The sequence below is a fragment of the Pungitius pungitius genome, chromosome 16 (genome assembly GCF_949316345.1).
Source record: "Pungitius pungitius chromosome 16, fPunPun2.1, whole genome shotgun sequence".
In the NCBI taxonomy this organism is placed as follows: Eukaryota; Metazoa; Chordata; class Actinopteri; order Perciformes; family Gasterosteidae; genus Pungitius; species Pungitius pungitius.
In genome coordinates this window covers 1,207,224-1,223,353 of record NC_084915.1, presented here as the reverse complement: position 1 = coordinate 1,223,353, position 16,130 = coordinate 1,207,224, and positions in this window count along the sequence as shown.

Genomic DNA, 16,130 nt, shown 5'->3' with positions numbered 1-16,130 from the left:
ATAAACAGACTCAACCTGGGTAAACAGATGGGTAGCACCTCGACATGTGGCGGCAGACAGCTCCTAGGGAACTCACAACAACTGTAAGGCGACTGATTAGCAACTTGGCAGTTGTCAAAAACAATATGGTGCTCTGCAAACCACACCAAGCATGCATTTCCAAGATATAATGTTTGTACAGTATCAGATAGTGTGGTAAAATAGAGTTCAGAGCTGCAAATTCCGCTGTGTGAAGCATAAACATGACCATGTCTTTATTTTACAAAGAGAGAAATAAAGTAAACGGGCCACAAACTGTGAACAAACCTGCTCTTCTAAAAACCCATCTGAAAACTTTTTGGGATGTATTCAAATCAAGGTGTACAGTTGCATAACAAACAATTGTCCTAGGCATGACCTCCTATTTTTTTTTTTTTTTAGGTCAAACAGAGTTTGAAGCTGCTCGACATCCACTTCCGAAAAGGCACTCTTTGTAAGGCGATGCAAGGGCAAAAAAACAATGATGCGTTCATCCCTGAGACAGCTTCAGGGAACAGCAGCGAGTGGGAGGAGAGTGAAAAGATAACATCACAAAAAAAACACAGACATGGAGAGAGAGAGAGAGGGAGGGAGAGAGGGAGGGAGAGATCAGGGTGACCTCGCGCCACTCAGGAGCATGTTCTGCCTACAAGCTGAAGGAGAAACCCAAAGTCTGCCCTGAGCGATCTCTCCTTTGTCAACCTCCTGGCCTCGGTGGGGACAACGTTCCTGCAGAAAGTGGCGTTGCTGCTCTCCAGGATGCCTGGCATGCTCTCGCAGCATGTTTAGCCCAGTGTACAAGCCTCTGTGCAGTCTCAAGTGGTGAGAGAATTCCATTTAAAGCGGATGTGAAGGAAGCAACATGAGCAACAATATCACAGCTTTGATACATGTCAGGTTTAATGCAGCCAACACAAACTCCATACTTAAATGGAGTGAACATGATCAGACCTGACATGACCTGAAATGCACATTGATTCCCTTCTACTCACCGATCAAGTTATTTCTTCCCTCTTTGGGTGTAGTAGGAATGAACCATTCATAAATTAATGTAAGATCACTAGGCTTCATCAATGGCAATGCCTTAAATATCTCAAAGACTTTAAGAGAAGTTGCCATTAGAAAATGACCTTGGACAGAGGATGAGGCCTCGGGATGATCAACTTTAGAGCCGATCGATTTAAAAAAAAATGTTGCATTTGAATTTGCATTTCATTATCTTAAATTCCCTTTTCATCCCACTTAGACCAGCTATTGCATATTTATAATATTACTGAAAGCAAAATTTTAGCATGTCTGATAAATGTATTAAAATCGGACTCTCTCCCAAAGATAACATTATATAGTTCACAACTGCAACAACCTCCCTTCTACCTCCAAACTAATAAAGCTTGCTAAGCTAAAGCCAGAGCAGCTAATTATGGATAACCCCACTAGAAATGACTAGTATTGACCCTGTACATTAACATGGGGGCTGACACCTGGGGACAATGCAGTGGGCATCCTTCCATTTCCTGGCCCTTCTGAAACACTGCTGACCTCTCCCTTAGGTCGTTTGTTAGTACAGCCGCTCTTCAGTATATAGAGGAATTTGCATTTTAGAATTGTTAAGCAAATACCCACCCATGGCTCCTTCTCCCTGCCCCCCGCTGTGATCCTCCACCCACTCTCCTGTCAAGGCAGCCAAAGTTAATAACCGGCATACGGTGAAGGCTGCGCCAAATGTTGGCCCAATCGAGTGGGATCAGATTTAGAATCATTTGTGTAAGTGAGTGAAAGAAATCCTCAAACAAAAGGGATAACAGTTGAACTACTTTGCATCAACATGCAAAACGCTCCTTAACTCGACAATGAATGACTTCATTCAAATGGTTTTGTTTAATTCATTAAATGGCTCACTGCACCCTTTTGTAGACCCAGAGTAGTAAGACCATGGCTTGATGAAACAGGAGGCCGATGGCAATGATGTCACAGGCAGGAAGGCATACCTTTGCCACTTTGGCATTTTGGGAATGTGGTGTGGCCGGTGCTGAGAGAGCCTGAGCGCTTGGGCCTGCAGATCAATAGCCAGCTATTGGGTAGACAGTGGCGGGGTGCTGCGGTGCAATCTGGGAGTTTCCTCCGGGGAGGGATAGGTCACGGAGTGTCGGGCTGCTTGTGTTGTTTAAGATGGGAGCACAGGCCGGTGTGTTTGTGTTGCAGCTGCTGATGCGTGAAATGGAACTCAGGTAGCTGGGCAGGCCTCGGGGCTTCGCTGTATCTTCCGCCAAGTGATTACTTTATTCCATTGATTTTTCTCCCTCCTCCACTGATCTGAGAAGATCACTGGAAAAAGAGAGAGGAGGGAAGGAGGGAGGGAAAAGAGAGATGGAGAGAAAGCGGTAAAACCATTGATTGACCTAGTGCCGAGATTCAACGATTGACAGCAGAACCTTGAGTGGCAATGCTCCCTGTTAGCCCGCTAATCTATGCCTGAGATCCCCCCTACATTCAGAGAGCACTGTTTTATAAATCCTTACCAACAGAGGCCAAATCTTTTCTCTTCCTGACATGTCGAGACATTCAGAAAAAGAAATGGAGCTGTTCTTGTGAGAGTCCGTTGTTGTCACATCGCACTCGCCGTTAATAACCATGAGTAACACATTGATTGGTTAGGAAAGTGGTCATTATGGTTGGCTGTGCACGTAGTATGTTTATTTCTTTCATAGTTTAATCAAGGTTAGTTGACCTGGCATGGCTGAGTAAATATACTCACAAGTTTTTGAATGGTTTATTTTACTCCATAATGCATAATTCACACAGCATGACATCTCTTAGAATCCAAACTACACCTTTTTACCTCACCAGATAACATAAATGTATATGCAAACAGTGCATTTCATTACTCTACAAGCTGCAGCGGTCCTGTGTGTGTAATGCTGTGAGGTGACCATTAAAGGATATTTGCATTTTACATTTATCATTATGTCTTGAGCCAACGCTTCCCCCACAGCAGACATGGAGATGGAGTTGAACTTGGGTGATATAAGTCACACATTTCGCCAATCGTGACCCCAGCGTATTAACAACTTGAGTTCTCTCAGAAAAACATGAAAACCTACCTTACTAGTGAGTTGTTTTTTGATCTGAAGCCCTTTCCAGCTCCTTATAGAAGCAAAACACTGGCAGAGAAAGCCTCAGCAATCCGTTCCAACAGCCGGTTGGGCACTATCAACCTGCAGTTTTTGATTGAACTTTTTTTACTTTTTAGGGGATGTATCTGGCATCTGGCAGGTATCATACTGTATATTGCAGTTGTTGGCACGCAAAGACAAAAGCATTGATGTATCCAATGTGTCCAAGTGTCTTCTGCCAAATTCTGATAATATTCATCCATTCAAATCCACCGCGTTCCCACATTTGAGCAAACTTTGAGCAATTTTTAGCAACAATGACATTGTTATTATTATTTCCATATAATTATTATTAATAAAGCCCTAAAAAGTATATGGTGCGTGTGTCTGTGTTACATGATAAGATCGAGTTATTTGACATCATTTCTCATCAGAAGGATCTTGTGAGGATCTGTGAGTCAGTGTGCACCTCTGTTTGACCATATTATTTATTATTTGCAGTGGATAAAAGCACAGACAAACAGCACATTTGTACTTCAGTGCAATACTTAAGTACATACTTTGCTACTTTCCACTACGGGAGTCAGGGGTCCTGTCTAGCAGCACTTCGGCACAATATGCAGCTTCAGTAGGGGTCAAACGTGTGACGTCAGAACCGTAACCTTCCTCTGACACAGGAGTCCCTTTTCCACACAAGGTTATCATGACACCTCCCCTGCTCACTCTGTACTGACGGAGTGATTGAGATAAACAGCGGGTACAACACCAAGGATGGACATTGAAGATTAAATAACAGCAGTGTGCCGAACAGAAGTCAAACAAAGGTCAGTTTGGTTTGTAAAATCATTGAACAATAACATTTTATTTGGTGTAGGAGGAACAGAGCGGTGGACGGCAAAGGTCAGACGCAGTGGTGTTATTGGTGCATCATAAGGCGAGCAACCGTGTAAAGGCCACTGTCGTAATTAAGACCCGGTGCCTGTGCTTATCAGTGGCACACTCGGGGTCTGGAGAGTGATAAGTGCTTGATCCTGATCAATAAGATGCACAGCCCTGTTGCCACTTGGAGGATCAATATTGTTTTATTTGGTGTTACAATAGGCTTGTCTGGTTGCAAATGAGGTCTGAGCCGCAGAGTTACTTTGGAAGTGGAGACCTTAGCGTAGACTTCTGCGCCGGTCTACCTTAATAAATAGGCCAATAAGTGTCTGCACCGGTGACCTCTCCAGGCAGATGCCTGGGGGGGGAGCTTCAGGAGAAATCCCCTAAGGAGAGAGTCATTATCTTCACATGCAGAGAGAAATTGCAAGCAAATAGCAAAATGCTCACTAGCTATTGCAGTCATCATATCGGCCTATTAGTGTTGAGTGATTTTATGGCATGGCTGTAGTAAATAGAAAGAGAGTCACCTTCTAGCAATAGGACTAACTGCGGCAATTAAGGCCTCTTCAATATTAATTCCTTTCCCGACACAAGACAGTCTCAAACATAATGGAGCATATTGTTTCCATTAATCCGCCTCATTTGTTTCTTAGATACAGAGGTGGGATGAGTTAATCTGGATTTAGCAAACACGAGGATTGAGCCTAATTGTCATGATGGAGTAACAATGATTTTTAAGATAGGAATCCAAATTATGGACGGCGCTGTGCAGTTCAGATAATAAAGAATGAGTTCTGGAATAGAAGGTCATTAGACTCAATAGACTCAACAAATGTATTCATATTGTGTACCATGTCCATCCATCAATCACAGATCATGCTAATGCCCTGGCAGATTTCACCTCACATCCCGACTAGCTCCAGCTGTTTAATTTGGGACGGTATCCATTTCATCAGCTTCTCTTGACACACTCTTACATGCATTGAGTTCAAAGGAGCTTTGTTTTACCTTTAGAATTCCAATAAAGGACAAAAACTGTTTTTTTCTCTGGGCAACGTATACAAAAATGTTACATCCTTCTTGTGACTGATGTAATTCCCTTCCTGTGATATCGTAACCATATGAATGGAACTGATGTGAGGTTATAGTGACCTTTGACCTTCAATTGATCAAATTCAAATGATTAGGTCATCAGAATTTTTTGCCAAATATAAAGAATTTGCCTTCCTTAGACATTGTGTACCTTAAAATGGGATGGGCGTGAGGTCACGGTGGCCTTGACCTTTGCTGTTTGACCAAAAGCATTTCAATTGATTCAGCCTTGATGCAAGTAAATGTTTGTACCAGAGGTAATGAAAGTCCCTCATATGTTGCATTTACAAAAATGAGCCCGACGAACAGACAGCATTTTGTGTTTTTATTTGGTTACCAAAAAGAATGCTTTGAATTTGTAGTAATGAACTGACATGGTTGCACCTCCTACTTTATGGACCTCCAACGGCTGTGAAGTTTTTCATTCATAATGACAATGGGGGTGCAGTAATTTAGTTGGTCCAATGTTAGTGCCTTCTAGGATTTCAGCTCAATATATATACATATATATCTATATATCATTTATATTTATATGGATGTAGAGTTTAGTCTGCAACCATTAGCTAGCTAAGATTACTAGCTTCCTTTTTTGAGTCAGCATTTTTTGCTGGCTTCCATTTTCCTCGTGTTTTAGCTTGCACTTTAGAGTTAGCCTTTGTGTGCTATTGTCTACTTTCTGAGTTATTTTCACCTGAGTCAGCCTTTGTGTTATAGCCTCCACATTCAGAGTTGGCCTTGTGGTCTAGCTTTGTATGTTTCTATGCTAGCTTCAACGTGCTCAATCTGTCTGTTATGAAGGTATCTTTGTGTCTTTATTATTTAAACAAAAAAAAATCATTTGCAAGCAAATTTCTTGCATCGCAAACAAAAATTGTAAGTCAAAAACAGAGACTTGTTTTGGTCTCCAAATAAAGACATTTGCGAGTTTTTACATAGTGGGCGGGGCTTATGTAGCTGAATGAACCAGGAGTTTCTAATGGTGGTTTGACGTGTCCACGTTAAGGTTAGCTATGCATGTATGACACAATTTAAATACAAATGGGCTTGGTTCTCTCCCTCCGACCGAGGTACTAACTATTGTCAATATTAAGTAGCTTTGGAAATTGGTAGGCTACTAGTACTACTCTGCAGGAGGTGTGTGTACTCTACATATAACAAATAAATGCAATTTAACGTTAGGTATTCATTCATTTGCTATATCCCTGTAACCTAAACTAATTCATATTAATACTAGAATTTGTTGACTCCTCACCCATCTGAAAAAATGAGGCAATTGCTATGATGATAATTAATGTGTTTGTCTCAGATCCTGCAGGAAGAACCCAATGAGGAAAAGCAGTGTAACAGCTGACTAACATTCTCAGCTGTTATCTCCAAGTGTCTGTCTGCCCTATAGGACTGTCAGATTTCCCTTCCAGTGACCTTCCAGTAAAAGGAAAAACAAGGGACATTGTGCAGCTCAACCTTGACTGTGGCATCTTTTTGCCACCAACATCATAATGATTGCCGGGCCTCCTGTGTTCTATATTATCACCTGTACTCATACAATCAGATCAATAATGTTGCAATTCAGGCTTCTCCACCCTTTAAAGATTTAAACCCCATGCTCTATATCTTCCCAGACTCCACCAACTGTATTACAGCAATGTGCCAGAACGCATTTGCCACCCTTGTAGTAAATGCTTTCCTTTCCCTTGCCATAATTCACCTGTTTTTCACCTATGGGGCGCCATTTTGTCTCAACCAAACAGCAGTGCTAATAAGGCCCCGTAGCTCTCTGTGATTATTATCAGTGACAGGCACGGTCAGGGACCGCCGGCTCTCGACTGCCCCCCATGCACATCACATCCTGTAACCCACTTGCCCCTGTGGCTCCTGGCCGACTCACCCTCTTGCCCCCTTGACACACACGGAGTAGCGCATGGCCTTGTGGAGGGACAGATGGGGTTCAGGGGTTGGCTGGCTGCTGGTACCCACAGCACTGACTGCCGCAGCCGGGCCCTCCACGGCCCTCGGGCTGTTCTGTCTGTTCACCATTTCCCTTTAACCTTCATCTAGGAAACAATAAAACAAGAACAGAGAGGAGGAGGTGGAGGAGGGAGGGAGAAAGAGAGGGTGTGAATTTTGGTGTGTGTGTGTGTGTGTGAGTATCTGTGTGGGCTGGAGATAGAGAGAGATGCTGTGGACATTTGACACATCTCCTTAAGCCAATGTCTACTTTATTATCTTTGGCAGTCCTTATTGGTTGCACTAATCAAGTGGAAGGCAGCAGCGCCGTGTTGGGGGCTAACACACTGCGTGTGACAAATATATTATTAACTGGAGGGAGACGGGCGACCTTGGCCGTGTCACCTGAGGACCCCGCCGGCGCTCGCTCTGCCAGCAGAAAACAACCTTCATATTAAATCCCTGCAGAGGTCAATAAACTAAATAATTCACAAAGGTTACATGCTTTGCGCTGAAATCTGCTAAAAGAGAGGGAGACAGAGAGCAAAAGAGGGAGGGGAGATAGCAAATCTTTGACTTGTGAGCAGCCCAACGAGGACCAGTGTCCTTGTCAGTGTAGTCTCTTTATCATTGGGGGGGAGGGGGCGTTTATATGAACGTGTCAAAGGACACAATGTAAATCCTGAATCTCTCTATTTCCTCGCCGCTGTCACTCTTCAATCGATCCGTCATCCTGTGGCAGTGGTACAGCAGGTGGGGGGGAGGGGGGGGTGGTTAAGGCTGGGGAGGGGTCAGTGTGCTCTCATAAGACAGGCGCCCTTTTTGACACAGCAGCACACGCAGCTGTATTTGTGACCACAAACACAGTGATGGTCCTATTGCTCTGGATTAGAAGGGAAGAAGGCTTTGTTTGGCCGGACATGATTTCCGGCTGAGGACACGCCTCCCGCAGTCGTGTTTATGTTTTCTTTGCATTGTAGAGTGATGGATGCCTTCTGTTTGTGATAGGTCAGACAGGGCTATTCTTGTGGGCAGGGGGCAGGATTTTGTGACACAGATAAAGGTCACGGATGGAAAAGGAAGGTTGGCAGGCTGGGACGGATGACTGGGAATTAGGGGTTAAATGGGGAACCAACTGAAAGCAAGCAGGGATGAGAATGTCGGCCTCCCAGTTGTATGCTTCAGCTGACCAGTCAAGTTTAAAAACAATGTACGTTTTTGTGTGGTCCTCAATGAAATCTCTAACTAATGACTCTCTATCCGATGTTCTGGTAGCAGCCGCGATCCCAGATCGGGATAAGGTGTGGGGGCGGGGGTCAAGTTGCCACTTCCCCTCTTCTGAACCTCCTACCTCCAAAAAAGGTCCAGAGTGCAATAGCTTCATGTGCCATTATGTCATCAACATACCACTGAAAATAAACAGCATATAATGGGAAGAGAGGGTGGTGCTGGGTGGCATTGATATCCACCTATTTCTATGGATAAAACAAAGACAGGAAGACTTTATCTGGTGATTCAACTGTTCAACCCTTTGCTCATCGGGGTCACATGCTGCAGTTCTCTCATTCTCCACTTCAGCTTTCAATCAGTTTCAGTGAGTTGAGTAACACAGAAGTTTGGTTTTGGCAGTGGCCATATATATATATATATATATATATATATCATTTGGAGTTTTTAAAGCAAACAATGACTTGTAAAAGATTTGCAAAAAACTATATGGCAGAACGTTCATCCCCAATAAGGATATTTAAAGAAGTATATGTCCAGGAGAATCTTTAGGGATCCAGCTGTTCTCCAATGTTGACGTCCGACAAGAAGGTATGGACAATAAATTGAGTCACTACCCACACATTAATGTACATGTTTATGCTACTCTATGAAAACTCTTGTTAATGCACAATAGTGTGATTACATGTTTACAATACATAATCACAAATGAAGAATAGAATTGATTAGTTCATTGACTGATTGATTGATGGGTTCAAAACTAATTGAAACCTAATATTTGCAGGCATTTGGCAGCAAACTTCAGTAATTTAATATTCAGTAGATCATTCAAGTAATTGGGCCTTTATTTTCAATACGAACACAAGCCTGTCCATTTCAAACATAAATGAGCTCCCATCGTGGGGGGACGGGTGAGGGGGGGGGTTTAAAAAGCGTCAAACATTTCACAGCTCAAAGAGTTTGCGGGGGATGTCTTTAATACGGCTGGTAGTATCTGCCTTTCCCGCCGCGTCTTGCTCGTCTGCCTTTGAGGCGGCAGATCAGACGCATCAGCACCATCACAGCCTGTCACGGGAAACAATCGTGTCTTGAAATAACACAAACAGCCGCGTTCAAAAGAACAGACATGAAACGATGACGTGCACGTCAAGAATTCTGAATCAAGTTTCTGTGCGAGTGCATGTTGGTGTGTGCATGTTGGTGTGTGTGTGTTGATGTGCGTGCCACAGTGAGACAGATTGTTTTTGCACGGATGGAGAACAGAGGAGGATAGGTTTTACATAAGGAGCAGGAAAACGGGGGATTAAATGTGAATGTAGCTACTGTAGACGTAGACAAAGAGAGATAGAGGGATGATCGGAGGAGGAGACAGGCGGGGGTGGGGTGGGGTTGGAGGGGGGTGCATGAGAAGGATAGACTTTAACTGTCTGAAGGACAAAGCTACTGACCCGCGGATCATTCAGAGGATTGCCTTTCAGTTTCACAGCAAGGTCAGGCTGCTTATTTTACCTCAGTGTTTTCACTAATCTGCTTTTTGTGTGACACAAACAAACACGCACGGACACACACGCTGAGCCTTCCCTTACTGCCTGGAAATAATGACAGCCTATGTAGGCTTTGCCATCAATAAACATTAGACGAGCAGGCTTTGTGCCTACATGAGTATCACACTACCTCGGACCTGCCGTGAATTTCAATTGGCGGAACGGGGGCCTTCAAAGGCCGCACTTGTCCACGCTGCAATCTAATGTCTGTTAGACGTTTCCCCTCCACCGACGATCCGATCTTCAAATGAATAAAACACCGTAATCTTCATGTTTAAATCCATTAGTTGGACATTTTGAGCTGAAGTCGGCCTCCGTTACGTCGTCAGCTCATTAGCAGTAGCCATACTACATTTACGTCAACATATTCCCTGACAATCAGAGGGAAGCTGAGGCGGTCCCGTGGGACGTACCGGCTGGCATCGAGCTCCTGGCGTAGCACTCCATCGTAACTCAACGACAGCGACGAGTAATCGCCGGATTAGTGCCCCACTGTGGTTTCTGAAGGGTTGCTACGAAACGCAGAGGTCCAAAAATACTGCTTTGAGAGCAGAGTAATCTGCACCCGGTGTGCGCGTGGAGTGTCAGGACGTGTGTGTGTGTCCGTGTGTATGCGTATTCACGGGGGTTAAAGTGCCTGAGTGTGTTCCATGCTGATTTGTTAATGAACGAGCAGGGTCAATAAGATGTTAAGGGCCCCATGGGAACGGCCCGTGGCGAATGGGTGGAGGAAGGATGAGGGCCCAGGGACACAGAGCTGTGTTTTCAATGTCCTCGCTCACCGCCATCTGTGTGTGTGTGTGCGTGTGTGTGAGTATGAGGGACAGTAAGGTGGCTCTGTCCCTGATATCTGACTCATTAGCTCCGCCCCTGCTGGGTCCTCCCATTAAAGCCCCAGTTAAACAAAGCAGCTTGCCCAGAGTAAACCCAACAACCAATACAGCAGCTTTGGCTACACTATGCGGTGCTCTGCTGCTACAATTGTCACCTACACACACATGACCGCTGTGTCAGAAACTTGACCACTGATTCGGACAGGTGGCGTGTTTTGGAAAGTTTCCGAAGCTGTGGGACAGTCATTTGGCGTGGCCCCTCATGCTTGTTAATGGCTCTGCGCGAACGAGGGCCGTACACCCCAAGGTGAAAGAGTAATCGGATCCCCCCCAGACGTCAGGAATAATACCGTTACACGTGAGAGAGACCAGTGGTGACCACCACTGGTACAGCCCGGCCTCTCATCGCCCACACGCACTCTTGGACACACAAACACGACTAAAGTATCAGCAATAGTGGGTCGTTATGATCAAACCAATCGAAATGAATAGGTACTTTTTGTGTCTGACGAGTGGGTGGTAGAAGAAGACCCCTGAGAGAGAGAGAGAGAGAGAGAGAGAGAGAGGAGCAGCAGGGAGCACTAAAAAAACATTGCATGTTGTGTTGGCAGGCGTTCCAGTCAAATCCCTCGGCGGTTCAGAGATGGCTTTTTTCTCGTGACGCCCCGCCCTTGCCATCTGATATTCAAATGTGAAAAGGGAACTGGAGGAGAACTCCTCCCGGACCCCCCGCGGAATCGTCGGGGATTAGTCAAAGAGCACCAACTAGGTCAACAAGATGCAGGGCCGGCGCGTGTTTGGGAGGGGGGGACGCAAGGCAACTCGCGCGAGTCGACCTAGTCTTTCCTTCCCGTTCACACGCGTGAACCGTGTGTCTCTCTCTCTCTCTCCCTCTCTCTCAAACACACACGCTAACACAGCACTGGAGGCTGCCACGCTTTACGCGGTGACCTGTTTTTTTTCCCCCTCATACTTTGACAGTTATCCAAAAACAACTCCAAAATTCCTCTTGATTTTTCTGTTTCAGAGCAAGCGGGTGTGGGTTAAGCATCCGATATGAGGACAGGCGTAGGGAGATGTAAACATTCCCACTGCTGTCAGCAGCCTCGCCGCCGAGTCCCTGGCAGAACGTTTGCTTTGCCCGGCAAAAAAGAAATGATGAAATTAAGTTTTAACACATGAAGATCTCTGTCTTTGGCGCAAAGTTTCACCTCTAAACTTTTCCTGACGTTGTGTGCGTTCAGGTCACGTGGAATGTTCAGCCACAGTCACACCTTAGTCATACCTTAACAAAACAGCTCCAGGCAGGGTGGCCTCAAAGACTTTTTGTCTTTTTTTGAAAGCATGGGTGTTTATTGTTCTCTGTAGCCAACCGAAGAAGGTGCCAAATGGGAACGGGAAAGCGGACACCATCTCTATTGTGAGGCCTACCATCGTGATATCCATCCGCAGGGCTCACCAGAGAAACTCAACACGCAACGGGCTGCGCTAACTAACACTGACGTACCTCGACTGTGAGCCTAGCATCAACTGTCTGAGCGTCCCTCTGCGTCCCATGATGACCTCAGTCAAACAAAATGGGGCTCTTTCTGCTGCACTTTTCCTGAACTTAAATAACTCACAGTGCGAACTGATTATGAGTCTGATGAGGGGAAAATGTGATGGTGTGAGACGGGGTCATCACACTGAATCAGCAGCTTGGCACACCTTGCCTGACTGTGGCAGCTGTGGCTTTTTCCTCTCTTAGCGCAGGAATTATCTCTCTTGTCCATCAGACGTGGTTTCATCTCCCCGACACACGTCAAGGACAAAAGTGGAATATATTTACCAAGATGAGCGAGATGGCTGTTTAGCATGTCTGCCGTAATCCAGTCATAATCACTCCCTTCTGTTTATTTTGAACAGAGGTCACGTATTTTCTGTCTGCGTTCACAGTTTGTTGCGCCAATAAGGACAAGTTAGCTCGTTAATGAGTAACCCGCTCATCACAAACGCCGGCGCCAAGTCTGTGGTGAGTGATGTCACATTCGTGGCAAGTTTGACCTTGTCCAAACTGGTTGAAAAGTGAATGTGGGTTGTTGCTTTGTTTACTTTATTGAATCAAATACGTGCCTCCGGCAGGCTTCCACCCAAACAAAAGCTGTCAGAAAATCCAAATTGTCTCGATGCAGCGTCACATGCTTGCAGTGGATCCCCCCCCCCCCGCCACAGCGCTTATACGTGGGGAATGTCACAACCTTCCCATACTCATTGCAGTTCAAAGGTCGCAGTGTGGTGTGACTTCCAGCCGGCCCTCCCACTGCAGCTCGCACCTGCCTCCTCCCCATGAGGGCCTTCCTTCACTCTAAAAACCTTGGGAGTCACCGCTGTAAAAATTGGGGAGTATAGGTCGAAGGTCATGAGGGTTAATGTCTGCTGACGCTCCAGCCCCCTCCCTCTGAGACTCTCAGGCGACTAATTCAAAGCTCTCCCCCGTCTGAGGGGGCTGACCTTTTCCATCGCATTCATGTGTTCTCCTCTATTTTCTTTCTTCTTTACAGTTAAAAGCATTCAGCTCACTACAGTGCGTGCGTGTACAGAGGTCAGATCCCTCTATTCCTGGAAGGAGGGAGCAAATCAAATCTTCACTTTCCGTCCCAAGATTTAAATGATAATCTTGCCCAGTGGCCTTCTGCCGACATGAGCGCTGTATCACAGCAAGCTGTGATACACGTCACATTATTTTTGAATATTTGTCAACTGACGCCTCTGCCTTTAGAATTTTGAAGTTACTTCACAAAATCACTTTTAATTAATGAGCCATAGAGTGCTACGTTTTTTGATACAGGAAGACAAGCCTTTCACTTGTCCCTAAAAAGACAAACACCTGAAATTAGAAATGGCCATTCTCACTGTCCTCTGCAGCTGTTACCCCCTCCAGGACTGTCCACTTTGTTAACAAGATTGTAAAAAGTCAGTGATGTAAAACAACAAAGTCCGTTTTCATAAATGCTGTATTGACTTTCCCTTTTATTCTCTGCTTCCAGTCCTTTTGTCAGCAGCCACACACTGAAACCAGTCGGTTAACATCAGTAACCAGCAGGTTAACAACCGCATACGTGAACACAAATCACGACACAGTGTGTTCAAACACGGCCTCAGACTTCTTTTCGTCAGCCACAATCTGTCCGTATACTTGAGGTCAAAGGACAGTTTCCTGAAGCACACTTCTGTGAAACGCTCCTCGGGACAAAGTTCAACGTGTTCTGGTTGGGGGAAGGAATGAATGAGAGGATATTGTATCTCCATTTATGTGGCATTCGGGGTCAGAGTTCAAAGATGAAAGGTCGCTCCGGTTCAAAAGGCCACGAGGCGAGATGGCCTCCAAAATGCTGAGGTCAGGCTGCTCAACAAAAACAACGTCCCGAGCTGCACTCGTGGTGCAATCAGGCGAAGGCGCTAAACAGCAGCTAACATCAACTTTTTACGAACGGCACTTTGGCGAGGAGTTTGATCGGACTTTTAACTGCTGTCGCGATCAAAATGCAAATTGCAGGTAACCTACTGTGAACAACAGCCCTGTAAAAGAAAACTATCCAATTTACCTGACTGACACGTTACGTGCTGCCTCTGTTTATAACTATTTAAACATCACGCTGAGGTTGCAGCAGGTTAGGAGGCACAGTATCCAACTGGCTGAGTGAGAGCAGCCAATAACACAGCGTGATGTGATAAAGCAGAGCAGTAGGAGGGAGAGGAAGACACCCCCCCCCCCCCCTCTCTCTCCCTCCATCTTGAAAAAAGACACAGAGACCGGGATGGGAAGAAGTAGGTTATGTTGTTGTGTTCTCAATTCATGAGAAGGCTGATGTTCCCCAGGTCCTTAGAGACATTTTGTTCAAGGCCATGTTGAGACGAGCGATTGCAGGCCAGTGGACCTGATAGCACAGATTAGCATAAGATGTCAGCGAAGACGGACAATTGTCTTATGTTCAAGCTTTTCATCTGCTCTTGTACAAGTGACGCCCCGCTTCACAACTTTGCAACACACGTTCACAGCTGGGGGGCTGCCTTGGTGCCCAGTTCAAGGGCACGTCCACGACGGTGGGTCTGTTTTCACTTTGGTCACTTGTAAACTTGTAAATCTTCAGTGCTGTAGCAGATAGATTATTTGACCTGTCATATCCTGGAGAGGCTCACTGAAAGGTTCTTACTTAATTCTTCATATGGCCGTTTTATTCATTTACTGTTGTTCCGAGGAGGTTATGAATTATTATGTGGTCTTCATTAAGGCTTTTGGTTTCAGGCTGCCTTTTTATTTGTATTTGACTGTTTGTTATAAAACTAAATATGAGCGAATGTGTGCAAAAGATCTAACTTTCTACAATTGGGGTTTAGGTTGTCTCTCCATCATGAATAAATATACATTTTTTTCTGCAATATTTATTTCTGAAAATAAAAAGGTCCTCCATTCAAAATGTCACGTTTCAGCAGACCCCATTTGGTTATTCAGTATTAAACCACCACAAAGTTAGGAGACTTGACATGATATGATAAATCAACTGATAAAAACAGACGCAGCTGAAGCCGGGATATTTCAATCTTTAGTCTTAACTATGGGCCCAGCCCCAGGAGAAAATCCTACATTTACCATAATGCAACTTAATAGCCTTTTTCCTTTTAACTTCCCTGCCTAAATGCTCACCATCTGTTGTGTGACCCATGCTTTCCCTTTGGAAAGGTATACTCTCACACCAGACTCCTCTGAAGACATCATGAGGGGTGGGTTTTTTACCTAAAGGGCCAGTACGTAGCAGTTAGAGGAAGCTATTAGCGGAAATTGAATATGATGTTAACAACTATGACTTTGATAGTGTTCAATAGCCCAGAACCAATTGACCAAACACTGGTTGTTTTTACACACCTAAATATTCTCCTATATGCTAATGGAACTGCAGTAACCATGTTGCCGCTAGCTCGCATCAGTTGTTGTAGTTAGTTATTGTACGTTGGATGTCGTCTGAGTGAGGAGAGCAACGTTACCACGATATAACACAGTGGCTCACGTTACCCAAGTGAACGGAGGTATTTGGTTGGTTGCAATCTGCAACCAGGGCTCTATAAGCAGAACTAACTGCTCCTACGAGAGCTTCTCCAGATTTTAACTGCGGAACCTGAAGAAGACCTTAAAGCGTTTTTACAAATATCAAACTGTATGTGTTAAACTGATGGAGTGCTCCTCCAGTTATTCTGTAAACCCCTGAACCTTTACAACTGACCTGAGTCTGATGCTGATATCTACTGTGAAACCCTTTTGGCGGTGTTTCATCAAAAAAGTGGAAAATATAATATTGCTCATGCTGTTGCAGCTGCTAATGTGTGGTAATGTTACTTTTCCCACAAACACTGACAGTAATGCCCGTGGTAACAGTTTCTGCCACTAGTGGAACAAGTATTACTTTATAAAAATAGAAGATAAAGATAATTCAGTTAAA